The sequence below is a fragment of the Pleuronectes platessa genome, chromosome 16 (genome assembly GCF_947347685.1).
Source record: "Pleuronectes platessa chromosome 16, fPlePla1.1, whole genome shotgun sequence".
In the NCBI taxonomy this organism is placed as follows: Eukaryota; Metazoa; Chordata; class Actinopteri; order Pleuronectiformes; family Pleuronectidae; genus Pleuronectes; species Pleuronectes platessa.
The window spans coordinates 23399141-23405356 of record NC_070641.1 but is presented as its reverse complement, the minus strand read 5'-3'; the positions used below and the strand labels follow the sequence as shown (position 1 = coordinate 23405356).

Below are 6216 nucleotides of genomic sequence, written 5' to 3'. Positions count from 1 at the left end.
CACATTTTACAGTTTGATTTAGAAAGAATATATATTCTCCGTCCTGTTTCTGTCTGACTGGTTCTTACTGGGAAGGAAGCAGCAGCAGATGTGGAGCCAACACCAGAATGACTCCCAGTTCCTGCTGCTACACACCATCCCTGCCTGAACTCACTATTTGGCAGGATGCTGGACTTCCAGCTGTGCTGCACATTTGATCCGTCGGCCAACTTATGATTCTCTCTGGATGCAAAGTGATCGTATAGTTTTAGATTTAGTCGAGTGTTCAGCAGCTTCAGCTTGTAAAGCAGCGTCAGATTAAAAAGAAAAGCAGGAGGTGTGAGTTTGTAAACATGTTGTTGAGTGTACGCTCAGTTTATGAGCATTTTAATGACAAAGGGTCTGTGAGCGTGTGTGTGTGTCTGTGTCTGTGTGTGTGTGTCTGTGTGTGAGCCATGAGCAGATGGTGTGTGTGTGCGCTACCTGCTCAGAGAGCTCTGAGCAGGAAGAGCTGAGGAAGCCGAGAGGGTCAATGGGGATCAAACAGCTCCTGCAGTTCCCATGCTCACACTGACACACACGTACGCACACACAAACACACACACACACAGACACACACTCGCAGGTCGTCTGTCTTGTCGTATTTACATGCAAACTGATTATTATTGCTAATTATTTATATTGAGACATCAGAGCTACGGACTGCAGTGCATGTGTGTTTGGTTTGGTCATTGTGTGTGTGTGTGTGTGTGTCTGTGAGTGTGTGTGTGTGTGTGTGTGTGTGTGTGTGTGTGTGTGTGCATACATCTGGCAGGCAGAGCTTGATGTTGGCAGAGCTCCTCTTCTTACCCGCTCTGTCCTTATATGATGTCTTCTACAAAGCCTCTGTCCTTATTTGATGGCAGGGGGGAGGGGGAGGGGGGGGGGGGCAGCTCTGTACTTTAATGATGTCAGAAAAAGGGGGGGGGGGGTGTCCAAAGCAAAACAAGAAGCACGAGCAGACATGAGCACACAGGGAGGAGGAAGAGAGATGAATGTTTTAGAACCAGTGTCTGTGTGCAACAGGCGTCCAATCACAGAGCTCGAAATCTCAAACCGGTTGCCTCACTTGAAACATTCAGACTTTTAGATGAATTTCTGCATCTGATTCATGGTTTCAAGCAGAGTTGTGAGAGGTTAAACCAACAGGAGCTTCTGGGTAAAAGCATTTCTGACTTCTACTGGGTGAAGCAAAGACTCAAAGTCTTAATAATGCAGGAGGAGGTTTTAAACACGGCTCCTGCTACAACTGCTGCTAGAGTCGGTTCAGGGCGGCAGTCGAGGAAGGAAACGACTTCTCTGTCTCCTTCGTGGAACTGGAGGGAAGAGACGGGCCAGAGAAGAGAAGGTGAAGAGGAAGAGAGGGAGGCGGAGAGAGGAGGGGAAATGAGGATAGATCGATCAGAGCCAGGACAACAGGTCCACTTTCTGAAAGCTCTCCAGAGTCCTGTGCACGAGTTTCCATCCTCACTGCCAAAGAGAGACAGAGAGAGAGAGAGAGAGAGAGAGAGAGAGAGAGAGAGAGGGAGAGAGAGGAAGGATCCTTACCTCTCCTCTCCTCTCCTCTCCCCTCCTCTCCCCTCCTCTCCTCCTCCTGTAGAAGTCGTCTTCACTCTCGTCTCAATCGTCCCCAGGAGACACATCACGTAACAGGGAAGCTTATCATGAAGAGCCTGGATGTTGTTTTCAGTTTTCTTCTTCTCCCGTGAGGACCAGATCAGTCCATATTTGCAGAGCCGTAAAAAAACAAGATAATCTTCAAAAAATGTTTCCCCCCCCAAACAACTTATCCTCTCTGGTGTTTAAGATATGAACATTTATGACCTTTTCAAACATGCGCTGCTGCCATTAAAGAGCCCCCCCCCCCCCACACCTCTGACATTCACTGGGCCGTGGTGACAGGCAGCGATCGATCCCCCGTCAGGAGGGATGTGGAGAACAGAGCAGAGTGAACTGTGCTGGTGAACCATCTCTGGGTTGGTGGTTCCGGTTCCTCTCACACACACACAGACACACACTCTGAAATGTCACCTACGTAAATTGGAGCCAACCTGTAAAGAGAAACTCGGACATGTGTAATAATGCAGAGGTCAGAGGTCGGCTCACTTTGGTGAAAACCTTCCTGCTGCATGAAACCTCAGATCTCTGGTTATTCCTGAAATCTGCTGCTCCAGGCCGGTGTTTACCCTGTGTGTATCTGGTGAGTGTGTGTTTACCCTGTGTGTATCTGGTGAGTGTTTGTTTACCCTGTGTGTATCTGGTGAGTGTGTGTTTACCCTGTGTGTATCTGGTGAGTGTGTGTTTGCCCTGTGTGTGTGTGTGTGTGTGTGGGTGTGTACCATTGGAGTGTGTGAAGAAGTGCCTCCTCAGCTGGCCGTCCTCGTCCAATAACCATGGTTCCACTGTTTGTTGTGTCTGTTCTGCTTCTGTCCAGCGTCACCGAGCAGCACACACGCAATAGAACAGACTTGTGTACCAGGTGTGTGTGTGTGTGTGTGTCTGTCTGTATGTGTGTGTGTGTGCATAACCTTTGAATAGTGTTATATTGCATATTTAAGAACTACTCATTTTACTGATGTACTTACCTGTGTAGAAACATTAATGATTCACCATATGTTACTCACTCTGAGTTTAAACTGTTTACATATAACTTATAACTCATTCCAGTATTACACAATCTCTTACTTTGCATATATTAAAGTAATTTAGATCTTAAAGCTCCACAGACGGTGTCTTAGCTTCCAGTTCACGGAGTTCAGGGACGTTCCCAGTGAAAGTACAGAGGAGCATTGTGGGACACGTGTGATGTCACCACGTCACAGACGAGGCAGCCGGAGGAAAACCTGCCTCCGTCCTCCAGAAGAGAAGAAGAGGATCCAAGGTGGAGTCTTCCTGTGACTGGTGAAAACCAGATGTGCCGAGTGGAAAGTTCTCCTCACACGTGTTCGTGGTGAAGACACCATCAGAGTGAACCAGGGGATTTCTGTCCCGTTGTCCTGTGACAGACCAGGGCCACAGAGAGGCAGGGGTCACATCTGGTGACGTCATGGGGTCAAGAGGTCAGGGCCGGCTCCTGCTGGACAGATGTGGACGACCCTAAACAAAGACGGGTCTGTGGGTGTGTTGTTCTTCTCTGGGAGGGAAACGTTTGATGCTTATCAACCCGTCTCCAGACATGAGCTCCGGAGAAGGTCCTCACCGGTCGGTCGGGACTTTCTGAGTTAGTGGTTCACTAACACACATCACTGGGCAGGAGAACCTCTGGAGAAACTCTGGAGAAACTCTGGAGAAACTCTGGAGATGTACAGTGCACCAGCCACACCAAGGCAATTTCCTGTATGTGCAAATATACATGGCAAATAAAAATAATTCTGATTCTGATTCTGAAACTCCGGAGCCTCTGACATTTGTGTTATCGCCTCTACGGAGATTGTGTTGATTTCAGTGCAGCTTCAGCTTCCGTCTCTTTTCTCTCATCACAAGGACGTCACATTTGAACTCTACACACATGAGTGTAGCTGCAGTGTGTGTCAGTGGATGCAGATCAGGTTGTGTTGGCGTTGGGAGTGAATCCCTGGATCCAGTGGCCAGAAATAGTCTGTTAGGAAATCAATGTTTCTCTCAGTGGCGCTGGGAGCTGTCTCCTCCACAAAAGAGGGACTGTCCTGTTTCCTGCACCCTGGAGGGAGCGAGTGTGTGTGTGTGTGTGTGTGTGTGTGTGTTTGTGTGTGTGTGTGTGTGTGTGTATGTGTGTGTGATATTTATCCTCAGTTCTGAATCATCAGGAGAAGCTGTGCTCTTAGGCTTTGTCGTGTCAAACCTGAAGTGTCACATCTTGTCAAAGTCAGATTGAGATTGTTCACCAGGCGAGTGAGTGGATCTGAGAGAGAGAGAGAGAGAGAGAGAGAGAGAGAGAGAGAGAGAGCGTCTGATTAAAGTTTGAATTTAGGAGAATTAATCAAACAGGTTTTCAGTCCCAGTGCTGGTGAGTGATTGTGCACACGACAACATATCACAGGAAGTTTTTGGACATTTTCCCTGATTTCCCAGAGAGAGATTCTTGGATATTAATGCAAAAACAAAGAATTATGTTTGTGCTGATATCTGTGAGTGTGGAATTTGCTGCAGCTTCACTGAATTCAAGGAAACTGTTGTCATGGTGGAAATATCTAGTTTTTTATCTTGAGACAAAATGTACAATGATGGTATTCAGCTCGTTTTTTTTTCTTCTGGTGCTTCCAGTCCCACTCATGTTAAATGACTCTAACCAGCACACCCAGTAGCAGGCCGGCTCTGAGTGATGTCACCATGAATGACACACATTATCACCATGGGAGCCTGAAGTCGAGGAAACGAAACTCCTTCCTCCAAACAGCAGGAGAGGAAACACGACACCGACATGCGTGTTCCATTCAGAGGAAAAACAACGAGTGACAGATGATTCTCAACATAAACAATAAACGCTGTTATATCATAAAAAAAGACATTGACTAGGACGTGTCGCCTCCCCCCCCCCGAGAAAAATCCACTCACGTTCTTCTGTGTTTGTGTTTCAGAACTTCTCGGTTCCGCAAAGAAAGTCAACGTCAACTTCCAGGACACAGACGGGTGAGTTACTGACTCTTACTCCTCCCACGTCACCTGTCAATCATTTCCATCGCTGTGTGTGGGTTGTCTCTGTGTACCCCCCCCCCCCCCGCCCAACCCCATCCCTCCTCTTTAACATCCACCCTCCCTCTCTCTCCCAGACCCGCTCACATAGAATCTGTTTTATCAGGGATGTTGCACACTGCTCTACTCACATGTGTGTGTCTGTGTGTGTGTGTACAGTGTTAATGATATGATTTTATGACGTAAATTCTTGATTAATATCTCGTTGTGACCTCTTGCGTCGCATTTGTAATTAAAAGCTTTAAAATATCAGAACCCCAAATAAAGATCTGTGGCTCAAACTCTTCAATCTGTTTTCATAAAGCAGCAGAGAACTTTTAGAGAGAGTGGCGTCAGGACAAAGTTATAATTGTTGTGCCTCAGTTGTTTGGACAGAATCATCATCACAACACATTTTCTTGAAATTGAATAAATATGAGAACAAAAACACCCAAATCAGTTTCCAGAGCCGGTGTTTGAAACCAGCTTCAGAAGAATCCATGACACTGAATCGGTCCCACGTGCTCCTGGTGCACATCCCCACTTCCCCCCATTAATCCTGCACTTTGTCGTGTCCTCATCCGTGATCCACGACTGTTTGCACGACTAAAACACAGACACACAAAACTGCTTCCACCACAGCTCCAGCCCTCACACGAATAACTCAACCTGAGCTGAAAGAATCTGAACGCTGCAGAGAGAAGAGGTTTGTGTGAAGATACAGATCAGAGAAGATCAGAGAAGATCAGAGAAGATCAGAGAAGATCCTCACAGAGCGGCTCAGTTGAATCTAATTAGTGTGTTTGCTGTTATTGCTTCTTTGCCTCTTAACTCCTCACCACAGAATCAACAGCTTCATAAACGTGTCTGCTCGTGTTCATCCGCTGCACAAACAGATGGTGAAAACTGTTTGTGAGGGAAACGCATGGATCATGTTAAATGTTAATCCATAACGAGCGTTTTCATTTCAGATTAATTTACTCCTCCTGTAAATCACTGGTAATGAAATCACTCTGTAGAAGGAGCTCTGTAATTGGGATTTTGTGTTTGTGTGTACAAAATAGAAATACTTAAGTAAGTGGTGTCAATCATGCGGTTTCACAGAGTCATAAAAAAGCAGGTTATTAACAAAAGCTGGTCAGCAATTTAATGTTGTTAAGATAATTAGAAACCAGCCGTGGTAGTGGGAGAGTTGGTGGAGAGAGGGAGGTGATGGAGGGAGGGAGGTGATGGAGAGAGGGAGGTGATGGAGGGAGGGAGGTGATGGAGAGAGGGAGGTGGTGGAGAGAGGGAAGTGATGGAGGGAGGGAGGTGATGGAGAGAGTAAATATGTTCACCTCCTCGTTCACTACACAACAGAAATGATCCTGGTTCACAAGTTAAACATGATAAAAACAATAATAGTGATTTTACTAAACTTGCTCTTTGTTTTACAGAACAATAATCACACATAACGAGCCGTACTTTATATGAGATTACACAAAATAAGAGATAATGTCGTTAAACAAACAGGAAACTAACAGTTATACACTAAGATGTAATAAGCTG

General features: G+C 46.2%; 1 protein-coding gene across 1 annotated transcript in view; it reads left to right on the top strand.

Annotated features, from left to right (window-relative positions):
- Positions 1–4570: 4570 nt before the first annotated feature.
- caskin1 (CASK interacting protein 1) overlaps positions 4571–6216 on the top strand; it is a 29170-nt gene continuing 27524 nt past the window's right edge. The window contains exon 1 of the mRNA XM_053443595.1: positions 4571–4626. The gene's annotated coding sequence lies outside the window, so the exon portion shown is untranslated. The remainder of the gene's footprint in view (positions 4627–6216) is intronic.